Genomic DNA, 17,079 nt, shown 5'->3' with positions numbered 1-17,079 from the left:
TCCCAATGTTGGTTTCCTCTCTTTTCCTGCTTCCTCATCTGAAAAAGGCCAGTAATGCATTTTCTGAGGCACTGGTACTAAATGAAGTTTATAAGGAGAAGCTTTGGCTGGGTGCCTGACATATAACAGACGTTGGAAAAATTGTTAGTTGGATCAGAACATACACAGAAAAATACCTGCTTCCTGCCAGGCTGTGTAATTATTGAATGGACAGCTGTCCACAGCCTAGAAAGCCGCTGCTTCTAATCCTAAGCCAGTTCTTTGTCTACCTTTAAGGCTGCTGCTTTTAACACCCTCAGTTGCTTCTTTGTGTGTCCTACTTTAAATCCATTTACTCCTCAACAAAAGTGAGCTTAACTGGTTTGTCCAAACTGAAGTTCTCATGCTTTTGGAAGGCTGCCTTCATCAGTGAAGTTTCCGAGAAATTACTGCTGTTCCCAGAACCAGAGGGAGCTGGTCTAGAAGCACCGCCATTCTTCAGGCATCTTGTTACTGAGAAGCAGAGTCCTCACCAGCATACTAAATCCTACTTCCTGAGCAGCCCCTCCCTTGTCTGCTCCTCCACTTCCTCATCTCAGCAGTCATTTTCAGGTGTCAGAATGACTGGTTTGCTCTGATCGTTTCATTCCCCAAGCTATTTAAACACCCCGTGAAAACCTTTCTTTGGGCATCATGTATCCAATTGGAAGGGAATGTTTGTCAAAGCAGCCTGCAAAGCAGCGTAGATTGGTTGAAAAGAATAAGATGAAGATGGCTGAGCAAGCTGTTCTTCATTTACTCCTTTGGGCCTTGGTGTCCTTGTTGCAAATCAAGATTTAATGATATGAGAATTGCCACCACTCCTGGAGGACTGACGTCACGCCAGGTACTCTCCATACTTGACTGCACATCACTCTCCCAAAATACCCTGTGCAGTTGGAACTGTTCTATTTTACAGGTGAGGAAGGCAAGGAGTCAAGTGATGTTCCTTAAGTCACATCAAAGAGGCAGAGTTAGGGCTGGGGTTGTGGCTCAGTGGTAGAGCGCTTGCCTAGTATGCACCGAAGCCCTGGGTTCCATCCTCAGCACCACATAAAAATAAATAAATAGGGGGCTGGGGATATAGCTCAGTTGGTAGAGTGCTTGCCTCGTATGCACAAGGCCCCGGGTTCAATCCCCAGCACCACAAAAAAAAATTAAATAAAAATAAATAAATAAATAAACAAAATGAAGGTATTTTGTCTAACCAAAAAAATAAATAAGAGGGCCGGTTTTAACAGCAGCTCCTCCACCATGAGGCCTTGGGTAACTTATCTCCCCTCATCAGTGGAATGGGAATGATCCTTACACTCTGGTGTGTTAACAACTGGTCACCAAGATGCTCATATGGGTCAGAACAGCCGATACACAGCAGGTACTCAGTAAATGCTAATGGAGTTCAGAGAGAAAATGTGGATATTGGTGAGAGCTGTTGTCTTCCTGACCAGGAGAACCAGGCTAAGGATTCTTAACCCTAGGATATCCTAGAAATCATGAACCTTCAAAAATATATGCAAAATTTTTCTTTTTATATTTTCATAATTAATAACATTGGATGCTTACTGTGTAGGAGGTTCTGCATTTATTATTCTCAGTAAACCCATGGAGGTAAGTACTGTTGTAATCTGTGTGTTATGTGTGTGCATTTTGAGTCATACATGTGTGGCTCCACATCCCAGCCTCATACCATTTTGCTGGGTGATTTGACACTTTCCAGCAGAGAGGGGAAAGATGCTCAGAGGCACTTATGTTACAAAAAAAGCCACAAGTCGTGGATCAAATGAAAGGAGAAATTTACCCAGTTATGCTCTGTCACAGTGAAGGATCTGAAGGGGGAACACTGTCACAGGTAAGGTCATCTTTGATTTTATTATCTCCATGACTTCCTTACCATTAGAAGGAAGCTCTAGGAACTACCTTATTCCAGGATGGATTTGCAAAGCTTCTGGAACTACCTTATTCCCAGGATGGCCAGGGGGCAGGAGAGAAGCCAGTTTCCCCCACCTCTGGTTCTAGAAAGGGTGGCAGCAGGAGGGGGTGTGTATGGACTGTACTTCACAGTCATCCCTCACAGACTGCAGCTCTGTGTAGCTGTGGTCTTGAATTATTCATAACTCCAGAGGGAGCACCTTGCTTCTGAGGTCTCCAGGATGTGGCAGCTCTGTTTAGAGTTGTCTGGGGCAGTGCGATGATGAACTTCTCTCACAGATGGCCCTTTTCAGATGCTCAGACCTGGTTGAGTTGCCCCAGCTAAGTAGGTGGGAGTGGAAAGAAAAGGTATAGTAAACAAAACCAGACTTTGATCTCGTGCAGATGACCCTCAGGCCCATAGGCCAAACATACCTGCACTTTTAGGGGTAAAGTTGCTGTGGTTCAAATCATCCCCTTGTACAGAGGCCCTTAAAGAAAGACTTTTAGGACAGATTCTTCTGGGCTTGGATCTAGGAGACAGGTACGCTGTCGATTTAGGTGGTCTTCATTCTTCTAGGTAAAAGGTGCTTCATTTTCTTGTGTTTTCCTTTTAGCCCTGGATATGAGGAGACTCAAAATTAAGTCTTATGCTCAACCGCTGTCCTTTCCTCTGCCAGGTTTCTTAATAAAATTTCTATCCCACCTCAATCTCGGTTGTTTTATGTTTAGCATTTTGGTGTTGAATGTTTGTTTTGTAAACTGCCTATAGTGTCTGTTTTGGACCTTGAGAGCTTGTTTGGAGGTTCTAGCAGGGAAGCGCAGCTACTTGTATACCCTTGACCAAAGAACGTTTCTCTATTAGGGAAGGTCATCCTCTTTGACCGAGCATGCAGCTTCAGGAGGGACACACATGGAGCAGTGAGGGAGGAAGGGGACACCCTCCTAGCCAGCCAGATTAATCACATCAACCCGGCAATCAGTGGGGTGATAGATGTCCCAGCCAGATAGCCCTCACATCCTAGAGTCTGTTTTGGAAGAGAAGCAGGGTGTACAGGCAAAGTTAATGAGGCGGAGTCTATAGGTCAGGGGTCCTGTGCAGAGGGAGGACACAGGCCAGCGGAGTCCACTGTATTAGGGCTGTTCTAACCTAGTAACCCACCCCATAGAAGTCTTGGGAAATTCACATCTTGTTGGAAATAGTACTTTTCAAACAAAGTACAGGAACAATAGAAGGGAAATTTTTCAGCTCATGAATAATGTCAAGATCTCAGAACAGCAAAAGACAAGGATACATACACAGAATTGATAGCCCAATCAGGTGACATTTTTTCTCCTTCCCCACAGATACATCATAGCCTGAGCTTTGACAATGCATCAGGCCATCCTTTGCTGTGGGACTGAAAAGGGGGGAATACTTTAATTTTGTGGTCATCTCTTGTGTTTTCAGTCATGTCCCCACTGGTGTGAGCATTGGGTTCTGGGAGTGACAGAGATCATATGTGGTCAGATCTGGGCACTGACTAGTTCACTATGTGCCCTGGGAGAGATGTTTAACCTCTATGCCTCAACAAACTCATTGTAAAATGAAGATCATAGCACCCCTGTAGAAGAAAGGGTGGCAGAGTTTATATGAATTGAAAAATAGCAGCTGCCTAATATCAGAATGGGTGTCTTTACCTGTTCCTATTCTCTAGTGTCTCCTTCATCCCCTTTGGAAAATGGTACCAAACTAGAACAGGTTATTTTTCATTTTTCACTGATACATTTCCTGGGCTGCCAGCTGTGCCCCTGGATGGAGATAGGAATCAGTTCTCTTCCCCAGAGATGGTGATTCTCCTCCAGGTTGGCAGGAGGAATGTGGTCCTGGCATGGCAGCCAGATAGTGATAGTCATTTTTTTGTTTGTTTGTCTTTGGTGGTGCTGGGAATTGAACTCATGGCCTTGTGTATGTGAGGAAAGCACTCTACCAACTGAGCTATATTGCCAGCTCAGATAGTGTTAGTCACTGAAAGTAAGACAGTCTGTAGTTGAAGATGAGAACTGGAGCCACTGCTGAAACCATACCTGGGGCTGGCAGGACCCGCTCAGATCCCACAGACCTGCTGCAGTGGCTGCCTGCAGGAACTGTCATCCTTGAGGCCTGAATGGAAGGGAACAGACATGCATGATAAGACAGATCTGTATGCTTCAAAGGCACATGACACCAGGGAGGTGCTGGAGTGGGTAGAAGTCTAGTGAGAATTTGTTGGCTTCTGTTTTGAGAACCTTTGAAAACTGCCCTGAAATAAGGGAATGAGAGCAGCATCTTCCTGCTGGAGAGCAGGGCAGGATGAGCTGGCATTTATCAGGTGCTTTTGAACAGAGGCTGCTCAGCGCTCTGGAAGCCCTCTCCAGCTGGCAGCTCCAGCTCAGCCATTCCAGTTTGTCTGTGTATCCTAAGGAAATGACTGTGCAGAAAGCATTTTTTTATAGCAGGATAAGAATTGGAAACAACCTAAATTTCCAGCAACAGGGGAGATTGGCTGTGATTCATTCATAGTATGTGATCCTAAAATAATGATTTCAAGACAGAAAAAATGTCATGATAAACTATTGGGTAGATAAACAGATTCTAAAACAATACAAAATGGGTTTATTTTTTAAAGTAAACTTTTTATTTTTAAATAATTCAAAGTTTATAGAAAAGTTTCAAAGATAATATATAAAGTTTCTGCCTATACTTAACCTAGTTTCCCCTATTATTAACATCTTACAAAACTATAGTACATTTATCACAACTAAGAAATTAACACTTGCACATTATTAGAGTCTTACTATATTTGATTTTTCACCAGTTTTTCCACTAATGTCCTTTTGTTGTTGTTTGTTCAGAGATCTAACGTGTTATGCCACATTGCATTTAGTATTTTGAGTTCTTAAAAGTTAACTTAGAAAAACATCTGGAAGGTATAAATGAAAATATTAACTGAAATCATAGCTTAGTGATAGAACTAAGATGTTTATTTTTAAAATGTTACTATGTCTTCTAATTTTTCGGTTTATTGGGTCACATAGTTACGTAACATTAAAAAATGAACGTCTTTAGGGTGAGTGGGGGCCCTCTGATTACTCCTAGTCGGAATATACTATATTGTGGTTATTTATGCCTTCTCTTTAGACTGAGCTCAAGAAGAAGGACCTAGTCTGCTTCGTTCCCCTTTCTCATCACAGCACCAGGCAAGGCACCAGAGGAAGCACTGATAATGTCTGGTTGAATTAATGGGTGAAGTCAGGCAAGTTTATTGCTATCAGCTCTCAGAAGTTAACTAGTATAACACTTTCAGCTTAAGGAAACTCCGGGTTTATGTTTCCTGTTCAGTGTCGCCAGCAGAAGGACAGAACCTGTTTTTGAAGTTTGTAGTCTCAGGGTTAACTTGCATGCTTGTCACTGAATGAATCACTATAGCCAGATGCACAGAATGTGCCAACTGACCCGGTTTAGGTGAGCTGACCAGGCCTTTAGATTGCTTCCCAAAGAAAAGTTAGCATTCTACTATCCAAGGGCAGAGGGATAGATGCTGAGCAGGTGAAACAACATCAGAGCTAGCTCCCCAAAGTAGGCATCTTATCTCAATTTCTTTTCACCAGACTATAAGCTCCCTGATGAGAATATGACCATATCAGTGCTGTTCATAAAGTCCCTAGCACCCGGCATAGTGCTTGACATGTAACAGGGCCTAATTATAAGTGAATAAATTCATCTCTTGATAAAATAAAAGTATTTAGATGGTGCTTGAATTAAGATACTTTGAGTTACAAATAACAAAAAAAAAAAAACCTCACTTACCAATAAAGTACATTTGTTGGCTTATGTAACTGAAGGATCTAGTGGAGCCTGCCAATGAGTCAGGCATGGTTCGATCAGAACTTCCATTTCTCTCCTAGTCTCCTAATTGTCTCCTCAGTATCTTTCTCAAGCTGGCTTCTGACATGGTAGCAAAATGGCTGCATCAATTGCAGACATCACATCTGCACTTCACACATCCAGACAAGAGAGAAAATGGAGAGAATATATTCCAGAATTCCCAGCAAAAGTCATGAGATTCACTGTGGACTGAATAAGGAAGGTTACATGTCCACATCTGAAACAGCCATTAGAGGTAGTGTTTATTGGCTTAACTTAGGTCATATGGTTTATCCTTGAACTGGGGGACAGGGGAGGTGGGGAATAGCATCAACTTCCCTGAAACTATGAATATCTGTTGGGAATTAAGAATTTGAGGAAGGGGAAGCAATTTGGGTCCTGAGAAGGTGACTAAAAGGAATACAGCACAGTTGAATATGCTGAATTGTGCAGCATAGACGAGGACTATAGGAATCAAGAGCAAGAGTTGAACCAGTCAGAGAAAGGAAGCTTCATGGAGGAGGATGAGAGACTACATCAAACCTGGAGGAGGAAAAAGATATGGCCAGTGGGAGAAAGATAGATCCCTCAAAGAGTTTTTGAGCATTTCCCAGACATCATGCTGGACAACCTGTACATTATCCCAATTAATGCATACAGTCTCCATAAGTTTGGTGTCATTTCCATTTCACAGATGAGAAACTGAAACCCAGAGCTCCTGCAATAAATGTTGAAGTTGAGATTTGGACCCAGCTTATCTGGTTCTAAAGCTTGCACCGGGAACCATTGTCACCAAGAAGTTTGTGCGCTAATAAAGTGAATTCCCTGATTTCAGAAATCATCTTAGAGGTGAAGAGTAAATGATTCATTCTCCTGCCACTTATGAGAAGGATCACTGTTATGCCTTCTTCAAGATAAATGAAGGCATAACAGTTAATTTGCAAGACCTGTAAATTTCGGTGCCCAACTTATCACCCTGGCTTCACTCTTCAGGGCCTACACTTCTAATTACCAATCCTTGTGGGCTGTTATTGTCGTCATAATAATTATGCAGCACTAACCAGTTTTGGTTGAGAACATGCTCCAAGCTGGATTCTGCTCTGTGCACTTCAGATACAAGTTTAATCAGATTCTAATCAGGCTGATGAGAAGGACTCTGTCCCAGAGCCCATAGTCCTTTAAATACTGTTCCAAGTCTTGTGTCTGAGCTGCCTATGGGGAAGTGGCCTGGCTGCTTCCCCAAATCACTGACAGCACAACCTTTGGCAGGGGCAGCCAAAGCCCCGTGCTGCTGTTGGCTGAGAGCCTGGCCAGAGGGACTGAGCCAGTATGGATTGAGCAGCTGCAGGGCCTGGGCCTCTGGGGCCTCCAGACACCCTGGCTTAATGCCTGGACACTGTTCAAGGCTATTGCAGCCAGAGCTGGGGACTAAGCATCAGGACCCCTGGGTTCCAAACTCAGCTTGTTGGCCAATATTACTGTAGAAGCTTGGAAAGATCCCTTTCCTTGCCTGGGCCTCAGTTTCCTAGAAAGTAAATGAATAAGATCACCCCTTTTAGAAGTGACCTTTCTCCTAAATATGACCTCTGACAGGCTGATATTTGGGGTACCACAAAGTAATTGTCCCTGCCTAAAAACCTGGATCCCAGGTTATTTAGAATCTTTCCTGCTGGGCACTGGGGTCACAGAGGGAAGCTAAGCTTATCCCTACCTTTAAGTGGCTCTCAGTTGGTTGGGGGCCAGGGGAACTGATGGGAAAGCCAGCAATCACCCCAGTGTGGTAAGTACCTTGCTGCACAGAGAGAAGGGTGACAGGGGCTATGGGGCTCCAAGAGGGAGCAACCGGCTGCCTGCAGCAGCCTGGAGAGTTTCCCAGCAGGAAAAACATGGAGCCAAATTATATCTTGCATTTTCCAGGTAGAGAAGGAGTATATCCTGTTGAGGGAACAACCTGTGCAAAGGCCTAGGGGCAGAAGGGACTGTCTCCTGAGGAAAGGATGAACACCACGTGGCACAGTTGGGAGAGGAGAGTGTGTAGTATGTATGAAGATCGACAGGGACAGGGACAGCAGCAGGGGCTGACTTGAGCACCAAGTTCCTGAGCCCCAACCTGAGGCTCTAAGACTGGAAAAAGAGCGCACAGGCCTCAGGAGTCCCAACTTGGCCCACATCACTTGCTCCCTTCCCTGGAGGCCAAAAGCTGTATTAAGCCTTCCTGTTCAGGGCACTGTGCCCTCCAATCTCAGATAAAGCTCTTCACAGAGCAACCCATTCATCCCAAACTCCTCACATTCAAGGCCATACTTTCTGTCTTCTGGGTTTCTCCAGCAGTTTAGCTAGGCAGCTAAGATACAGAGAACCCAACAGTGGAACAGAAATTGTTATGGAGCTCCAATGGGCAAGGTCCCATGTTGGCCTCTACAGAGCAGGCCAGAAATGACTGGGAGCCCACAATCTGGCAGGGAATATAAATGCTAAACATGTGATCACGCCAATAATTATTTATCATTATTTGGTTTCTAGAAAAATTAAGACTTTAGCCAAGCATGGTGGTGTACACTTGTAATTCCAGAGACTTGGAAGGCTGAGGCAGGAGGATTACAAGTTCAAGGCCAGTCTCAGCAACTTAGCAAAACCTTGTCTCAAAAAGGGAGCTGGGGAGCTGGGGATATAGGGATACAGCTCAATGTAAAGTACCCCTGAGTTCAAGTCCCTGTACCTAAATAAATAGACTTTATAATGGGGAAATACTTTAACAGAGAGCTAACTTCCCTGGGCAGACAGGGAAAGTGTCCCTAAGGAAGTGATGTTGCAGTTTGAAACTGAGGATGCTGGATCCAACTTACTGAATCATCAGGAAGAAGTGTCACCGAATGCACAATGATGGGGAGATCTGGGGCCAAAACTGGTCTGTCCTGTCTTGCTCCAGGCCTGCTGCCTCACAGATTTCCCATTGATGTTTTTCTCCCATTATTCAAGTGTCCACAGTAGGTGAGCACTGTGATAGAGTCCTTGCCTAGCCTGCATGAGGCCCTGAGTTCCTAAAACTGCCCCAAAAAAGTCAATGGTGAAGAATTTTCATCTCATTGCTCTTGCTGCATCTTCTCAGGGGCAAACTGAAACCTAGGAAGTCAGTGTCCACACAGTCAAGACAGGAACCCACATCTCTGTGCCCTCCAATCTCAGATAAAGCTCTTCACAGAGCTGGTGAGATCACAGAAGAAAATCACTACTTTTCCCAGTTTTGCCTTGGGCCAAGACATCTTGGGATGACAGACATAGTGGAACTTTACTGAGCCGGGTGGGGGAACCTTCCTGGAGAATAGAGCAGCTATCTCCAGAGACATTTAACTTGAGGACAGCCCCATTCTGAGTCTAAGAGTACCCCAGGATGCCAACCAGCTATTTTCCCAGCCTTGCTGTAGCCCAAAGCAGACACTTGGGAATGTGGTTCTTCCTGCTCCTGAGGCAAACAGGGCTGCTTTTAAATGAAAGGGAGCATAAGCCCCACTATGAGCAGGCAGGGTGGGCCTCTCCTTTTATCTCTGATGACACCACCATCAGAGACACTGCAGGCTATAGGAAGGTCCAAGCCCTTGAGCATTGACCCTTGAGCCTTGGAATGGAAGGAGCTGTCTTTGGGCCCTAACAGTTTCCACTCCACTCAGGGACCTCTAGGTCCCAGTGGAAGTGTATTTAGGCCCTTAGGAAGAGGACCTTTGTATTCTGACAAAGGATCGGGATGCTTAGGACCCTAAGGAGATGGTTCCAACAATAATATAACTTTTCAGCAAGATGAAACAGTTGAAGTTTTTGAGTATATCTAGGGACACACATTTGCTATGTTCATAGTTTCTTTTTTTTTTTTTTTTCAGAGTAGAGATTAGAAATTTATTAAAGGACAGAAGAAAAGACTTCTCCCGGAGGAAGAAAGGGACCCAGAAGGTGGAATCCCTGTTCATAGTTTCTTTAGTTCCTTTTATTCCCAGAGCACTTGCCCCTTGATCATCCCCAGTGTTCCACACTGACTCTCAGAGCGGCCTTTTATGCAGTTAAGGAAATTGAAGATGATAGAGAAAAATATAGAGTTGCCCAAAGTCCCACAGAGAGGGATTCATCTATAATCAGATCCAGCCCCTTCCTGCCTCCTGAGACCTGACCCTTTCTGTAGCCCCAGATTCCCCTAACTCCTGCGGAGCCAGAGACTTGAGGTCAAAGAACCAAGCCCTACTCCCCATTAGAGCTCTTTCTGAAAAAGACCTGTCCAGGGAGGTGGGATGAACTGGATAGAGGCTTTAATCCTGGCCCTGCCTCCTTCCCTGACTGCCTATAAGTTTGAGTCCATGAACCTGAAAGTGCTTCATAAACTAAAAAGATGTTGAACCAGCACAGATAGGGAAACTACCACTCTGTTGTGCACAAAGACATGGGTGATTTGGAGCCAGGCCTTCAAAGGGCTCACAGTCTTGGGGAGGTGGACACAGACCTACAACCTCAACATGGCACGAATAATGCAACAGCCAAGGAGCGCTGGGCATTGTGAGGATAAGAAAATTCCCCAGGCAGTCAGGGAAGGCCCTGTGAAGAGTGCATGTTGGAGATAGGCCCTGAGGGAGTGCAAGAGCCCAGGGAGAAAGAGAAGAGGTGCATTTCAAAGAAGGGAAGAGCTTATGCAAAGCCAAGGGGACTGGAAAGGGAATGGTGTCCAGCCATAGCATCCAGGGAATGAGTCTCAGAGAGATTGGTTAGGGCAGGGCAGAGAAGAGCCTTGAAATGCTTACAAAGAAGACTGGGAATCCATTTCGGCAAATAGTGCAAATACTAACGCAAGAAAATGGCAATTGAACTAGGAATTGTTATTTCCATTTTTTACAGGTTTCAAAATAGAGGCTGAGTGAGCAGGCAAATTGCCCAAGGTCTCTATATTAGTCAGGGAAACAGAATCAACAGGATCTATGTATAATCATATGATTACAGTGAGCTAGCAAGTCCCAAGATCTGCAGGGTGAGTCAGCAAACTGGAGACTCCAGAGAGCCAATATTTTAATTCCAGTCCGAGTCTGAAGTTATCTGGGCACCCCACTGCATAAAATTGACACATTGAATTGTATAATGGCTAAAATTAACCCTCACAGCCTCTTAACTACCAAGTGGCAGAGCTGGGGTTTGAACCCAGGTCTGTCTGATTCAAAAGCCCTTTGCTACTGCAGCACTGGGCAGAGAGCCAGGGCTCTCCTTTTCCAGCCTGGACTCCAGGGCTGAGCCAGCTGGAGAGAAGCAGCCAGTCACCAGCCAGGTTGGGCTATGTGCCAGGCAGATGACCCAGCAGGGCTGGGACAGGGAGCTAACCAGCAGCCTCTCGTTTTAGGAGACTCCACAAAAAGCTTTACACTCTGGGGAGGAGAGGTGAGGACAAGGGGGTGGGGCTTCAAAGGAAGTGCCTTGGCAGGAGCAGGACCTCCTCCTCAGCCAGGCATCCAGACCTCTGTAATCCCATCTCCTTCTCCACCAGCTTCCCTGCCTGGGGAGCCACTGCTTTCAAGATGGTCAGAACTGGAAAATCCCCCAACCTTCCTTCTTCAATTTCACACCATTGGGCAGGAGGCAAAACCAGGCCAGATGCCAGAGAGGGAGAGGGCCTCCCTGTGGTCATTCAGCTGCTCTAGTTCTCCAGCTATGTTCTCCAGCTAGGCCCTACTTTAAAGACCTACAGGTTCTACTGTGCAGGGACTTACCACATAAAGGGAGTGAAGAGGTAAGTGAGGGTCGTAGTTAGGTTACCTTGTCCCTGCCAGCCTGGGCTCCTGAGGAAAAAGACTGACCCACCTGTGTGCCTCCAGTGTCAGCACAGGGAGGAGGTAGGTGGCCATTCAACAGTGTTCCCGAGTGTTCCTTAAGGCCTAGGGTATACACATGAGGGACACAAAGGATGGGTTCTCAGAGAGACTCTTCATGGCTTGAGGTTTGTATAAATGTGGGTGGAGAGAAAAGGAACAGAGGAAGATATCCTCCAGGTTCCAAGAATCAGCCCCTAAATCCGCTTGGGTATTATCTAATTTGGAGAACAGTGGAAAAGCAGATCTGAGGGGGAAGATGACAAGTATAGGAACCTTGAACTCATGAGTCAAGTTCTGGAAGTGGAAAAGTACAAGACTGTTTGAGGAAGGTTTTTGGCACGTCTTAGGAGGAATAAGGTAAGTGGTAGAGGGTTTTGAACAAAAGCTGAGTTGGTCCTTGATCTTTGGGGGCATTGTAAACCCCCCAAAAGGGCTAAGAATGTTTATACATGGTTCCTCAGGGACAATTCCAAAGTTTAATTCCAGCGGGCACTATAGGTACAGTGAACCCCAGATTCCTCAGGGAGTGAGGTGATGAGCTTGGGTTGTGTCCACATTAGTGTCCGCTTTGTTTCCTGTTCAGAAAATGTCTATCACCCGTTTGAGCTCAGAACCCTGAGAGTGGGGAGGAGTAGAAAATTCTTCGGACAAATGGAGAAACTATAACAGAGAGTCACAGCTGGAAAGCACGTCACAGGGCACAAGACCATTGACCCTCTCCCCCCCCCCCAGTTTTACAGAAAAGGAAGAAGGGCCCAAAGGAGAATATCCCCATTTTGCCGATGAGGAAGTGGAAACACAGAAGGATGGGTCTTCTCTATGCCACTCGGTAAGCAATGACCAAGCCCTCCAGCTGCCCTAGGTGTTTTTTTTCATCTCTCCACAGGACAGGGCCTCTCTACTGTCCAACAGCCCAGAGTTTACAAAATAACTTGGCATGGGCATAGTATCTTGGACTCAAGATCATGCCACTGCACAGCTAAATGCAACTTCACTGTCACCCCTCCCCAAAGAGGAGAAAGGACCTCCCATGTCACCCAACATATCAGGAACTAACTCCAAAGGCTATTTCTCTGGCCCTGAGTTTGGAGTACCAGGATAGAAGCCCAGCTGGTGGGACTAGACTCTGAATGAGTAAATTCTCGGGAAGAGGGAGGTTCTGAGGCCAGAGATGGCAAGTGGCTGGTCTGAGGCTCCACAAGCTCTATCTCAGCTCCCTACTAGGAACTTCCTGGTGATAATGGGGCAGGGCTCAGTGTCTGACCCACATCCCACTGTGAGAACAGGCCAGGAGCAGGGGCTTTCCAACCAGATCTCCGGGAAGTTGCTCCATCATGCTGTCTCAACCACAACCATTTCCTTCTCTAAAAACTCCTCCCTGAGGGCCTGAGCAGAGAATACCCAGGCTGGCTTGCTAGTTGAGACCATGCCAGGCTCAGGAATGTCCAAAGGGCCTCCCATCTGACTACAAGCTGAGGGGGTATGTGGTGGGGGGGGAGGGGTTGGCACTAGGAAAGGCTGAGCCTAAAGCTATTCCTCTCTGAGAGTAAGTAAAGTGCTCCCAACCCCTGCAAAGCAGTCCAGGCACAGCAGCTCCCTTAATCCTCACAGCTATTCCTGGGGGTGGAAATAGTTGTTATCCATGGCCATTTTACAGGTAAGGACACTGAAAGGGGGCTGAGCTCAGAAGAACCTCACTCTTCTGACTGAGCTCTCTGCTCCTCCTACGGAACTACTTATATAGGTGGACTAAAAAAAGAAAAAGTATTATCAGGTTTTTGTTTTTGCTTTGCCTTCAGAGTTTTTCTTTTTTCTTTTCTTTCTTTCTTTCTTTTTTTTTTTTTTTTTTTTTTTTGTGTGTGTGTTTGTGGGTTTTTTGAAGGTTGCCTGGAAGAGAGTATAAGACGATTAATCGCAGTGGGGCCTGGTGATGCACACCTGTAATCCCAGCAAGGAGGCTAAGGAAGGTCTGCAAGGTAGCAAGACCCTGTCTCAAAATAAAAAATAAAAATAACTGGGGATGTAGCTTAGTGGTTAAACGCCTCCTGGGTTCAATCCCCCATACCACCCTCTCCCCAAAAAAGTTCTAAAAGTGCCAAAGTCGGAAGAGCTCTCCCGCATGGGGAAACTGAGGCCAGGGAGCAGATGTATCTTAGGTACATTAACTCTTTGGCTGGGGTCAGACCCAGTAACAAGAAGCACCTGCCAGAACTGGACCTTGACTTTCAGTCACCCGGGCTGCTGTCTCCCGTCCCTGAGGCCTCAGTTTCTTTGTGTGGCTGCAGACTGAGCTTGAGCAGCCGCGGTCAGAAACTGGTTGGCTGAGCCTGTGCACGGATCCTGTCCCCAGCGAGGGCTCTTCTACAGGGCTGCAAGCCTCGCTGTCTCTCCGACCCGGCCCTGCTCCTTCCACACCCTTCGCCTACTCACCTTGAAGGGCTCCGCCTCCCGACGCGCCGCGGTGAGGGGCGGGGCCTCTCCCCAGGGCGCCGCCAGAACTCCGCCCACCACCTGGTACAGCCGGAAGGGGGGCATTCTCTCCCGGTCTAGGAAAATGAGGATTGGTCTAGCTGGTGACACCTGGTGATACTCACTCACTCATCCATTCACGTAATCTCCCTGAAATTCATTCATTCCTTCAATGAATTCTTATCCAATCCTTTCTCCATAATTCTAGACACCCACACTAGGTCACGCTCTCTGTTGGACCAGTGAAGGTTGGTATAGCAGCTTTGTCTGGCACTATAACACAAAGACAGATGCAGGACAAGCCGCAGGACAGAGGGAGCGAGTAGTGTGGGAGGAGCCAAGCAGGGGAGGCTACGAAGGAGTGGCATCTGACCCGGATCGGGAAGAGTAGCAGTTAGCCAGGTGAGGAGTTCCTAACAGTAACAACCCCAAAATAAGCTCCTTGCAGGCATTCGCTGTATGCCAGCTTTATTTCCATTAATTTTCATCTTTGCCACAATTTTAAGAAATAAGTATCGTCACTCTCATTTTACAGATGAAGAAACTGAGTCTCCAAGAGGAAATTAATTGTCCAACGTGATCTAACAATTAGTAAGGAAGCCAGAATTTGAACCAGTTCTGTCTTCAAATCCAGGGCTGAGTTTAGACCTAGATTTAAGTTTTAAAAAACACAATGTTAGCTATAAAGACCCAGAGCTATACCCAAACACTAGCAATTGTAGTCTCTTGGGAATGGAATTTCATTGTATATTGATGTATGTTTGAATTATAAGATAAGAGAGATCTATTTATGTTAGTATTCACAATTTTCCCTCTGGTATTTTCATCTTCTTTTTTCCAATTCTTTTTCTTCTGCCTGAAATGGAAATTGCACAAGTGTGGTTTTTCCCCCCCCTTTAGTACAATGCAATATCCTTTTTTGAAAATCAACTTTAGAATGAAAATTACCAGTGAGTTTTTTTTCTTTGCATTTTCCCAACTTACTGTATCAAGCATGTATTAGGTTTATAATTCAAAAGTAGTGTTATTTTTAAAGAAATGAACTGCACACTTCAAGGACTGGTGTGTCCTCATCAATCAGAGCGTGGGCAGTTCCTGAGAAAAAGGCTGGGGGATTTTGGTTGACCTCAGACTAGAGTGACTCAGCAGGGTGAAAAGGCTGCCAAAACACCAGGCAAACAGAATCACAGTCCAAATTAGAGAAGGAACCCTCCTTTGTGCCTCAGGGCTACTCAGCCCTATTTGAGGTTCAGCAAATAGAGAAGCTGCCTTGAAACTGGAGAGAGACCTCAGCACAGTTGAGGAACCTCAGAGAAGAGAGAAAGGTCTGCACAGTGTATGCAGTTGGCATGCAGGTGTGGGCAGGGCTTGACCAGGGGCTTAACCTGCCCAGATGAATAGTGAGCTCTCTGGTACTAGAAATGTGCAGGGAGAGGCTGGAAGATGACCTCATTAAAGGGCAGTTGTGTGGGTGATGGATTACATCATCAGGCCACCCTAAGTGTACAATGTTTGTAGGATATAAAGACAGAAAGATACCCAACGCAACATCACAGGGCATGTGCTGAAACCATTATACTAAACAACAGGGTTAGCAATGAGAGGCATTTGTAGAGTTTTTATTGTGTGGCAGCCTCTTTAATCTTATCCCATGACACATAAATCAATGGTTTTCAAACCTGAGCTACAGCAGAATTCTCTGGAAGATGTGTTGTAACAGATGGCTAAGCTTCATGCCCAGAGTCTCTGATTCAGTAAGTCAGGGGTGGAGCTAATTCATAGGTGACATTAATGTTGTTGATCTGGAGACCACAATTGAGAACCACAGTATACATTATCTTACTTATTTGTTACAATCACCTTATGATAGAGATTCTGTTATCATCCTGTTTCACAGATTAACAAACAAAACTATCACCTGAAACTTCAAAGAGGTAAAATGACTGTTTACAGCACAAAGCACCAGAGTGAAGGTTTGAATGCAGGCCTTTCTTTACTCTAAAGTTTAAGCTTAACCAAAACAATCAATTCTTTTTCTCACTTCAATTAAATGATGAATAAAATCAAGATTCTAGTTGTTTGGTAGCAATAAACCTTGCAAATTGTTTTTTCAAGAAATAAACTAAGGACAAAAAATATTTCAGTGGCTCAGGCTGTCATCCCAGCTACTCAGAAGGTTGAAGCAAGAGGATTCAAATCCCAGGACAACCTAGGCAACTTAGCCAAGACCTGGGTAATTTCTCTCTCAAAATAAAATAACATGGGCTGAGGAGGAACCCTTACCTAGCATGCATGAGATCCTGGGTTCAATCCCCAGGGCCTCAAAGGAAAAAATGAAAGAACAAAAATTTTAATCCCTGGAAGAGGCTAGAGAGGTTAGAGAGTCACCAGTGTTGCAGGAAGGGCAGAGAGATAGCAATACCTTGGAGATGTCAGCTGACCCCCATGTTGAGAAGCGCTCTGGTTATATGGTACTATGTCCACGATTTCACCACTCTTACAGTTCCAAAGTCCTCAGGTTGTAGGCTCTCTGCTAGGGCAGTAGTTTTTCCCTTTGTTATGATGCAATTCATCAAACATGTACTGAGCACCTTGCTCTATGGAACATGGTGTGATATGCTGCAGGAAGCTGATCAATGGCCACGCCAAGATAGCAAGTCCTAGCCGGGAGCCATGAGGCACACCTATAATCCCAGCTACTCTGGAGGCAGGGGCAGGAGGATCACAAGTGAGTTGGAGACCAGCTTGGGTAACTTAGCGAGATCCTGTCTCTAATAAAATTTTAAAAGTGCTGGGCTCAGGTAGAGCACTTGCCTAACATGCACAAGGCTATATGGGTTCAACCCCCAGTGGTCCCCCTCCCCCACAATAGACATCAGGTCCTAATTCTCAAAGCCTGTGAGAGTCACTTTAGATGGCAAAAGGGATTTCACAGATATGATTAAATCAAAGATCTTAAAA

At 45.5% G+C, this 17,079-nt stretch overlaps 2 long non-coding RNA genes across 5 annotated transcripts; one reads left to right on the top strand and one right to left on the bottom strand.

Moving 5' to 3' along the window:
* Positions 1–1,794: 1,794 nt before the first annotated feature.
* LOC120890702 (uncharacterized) lies at positions 1,795–16,868 on the bottom strand. Of its 2 annotated transcripts, XR_005735074.2 has the most exons (5): positions 16,541–16,868; positions 14,080–14,195; positions 3,994–4,069; positions 2,362–2,545; positions 1,795–2,268 (listed from the first exon to the last, which is right to left on the bottom strand). It is a non-coding gene; the product is annotated as an uncharacterized LOC120890702 (long non-coding RNA). The 2 variants fall into 2 exon arrangements; XR_013427690.1 differs by lacking the exon at positions 16,541–16,868 and having other exon boundaries at positions 1,795–2,545; positions 14,080–16,159.
* LOC144367988 (uncharacterized) lies at positions 11,225–13,674 on the top strand. 3 transcript variants are annotated; one of them, XR_013427693.1, is made up of 4 exons: positions 11,225–11,567; positions 11,881–12,006; positions 12,382–12,478; positions 13,532–13,674. It is a non-coding gene; the product is annotated as an uncharacterized LOC144367988 (long non-coding RNA). The 3 variants fall into 3 exon arrangements; XR_013427691.1 differs by lacking the exon at positions 11,881–12,006; XR_013427692.1 differs by lacking the exon at positions 11,225–11,567 and having other exon boundaries at positions 11,866–12,006.
* Positions 16,869–17,079: the final 211 nt, after the last annotated feature.

The sequence above is a fragment of the Ictidomys tridecemlineatus genome, chromosome 11, assembly GCF_052094955.1.
Source record: "Ictidomys tridecemlineatus isolate mIctTri1 chromosome 11, mIctTri1.hap1, whole genome shotgun sequence".
Taxonomy (NCBI): Eukaryota; Metazoa; Chordata; class Mammalia; order Rodentia; family Sciuridae; genus Ictidomys; species Ictidomys tridecemlineatus.
The sequence above is the reverse complement of the archived record's forward strand: the minus strand, read 5'-3'. Positions and strand labels throughout refer to the sequence as shown.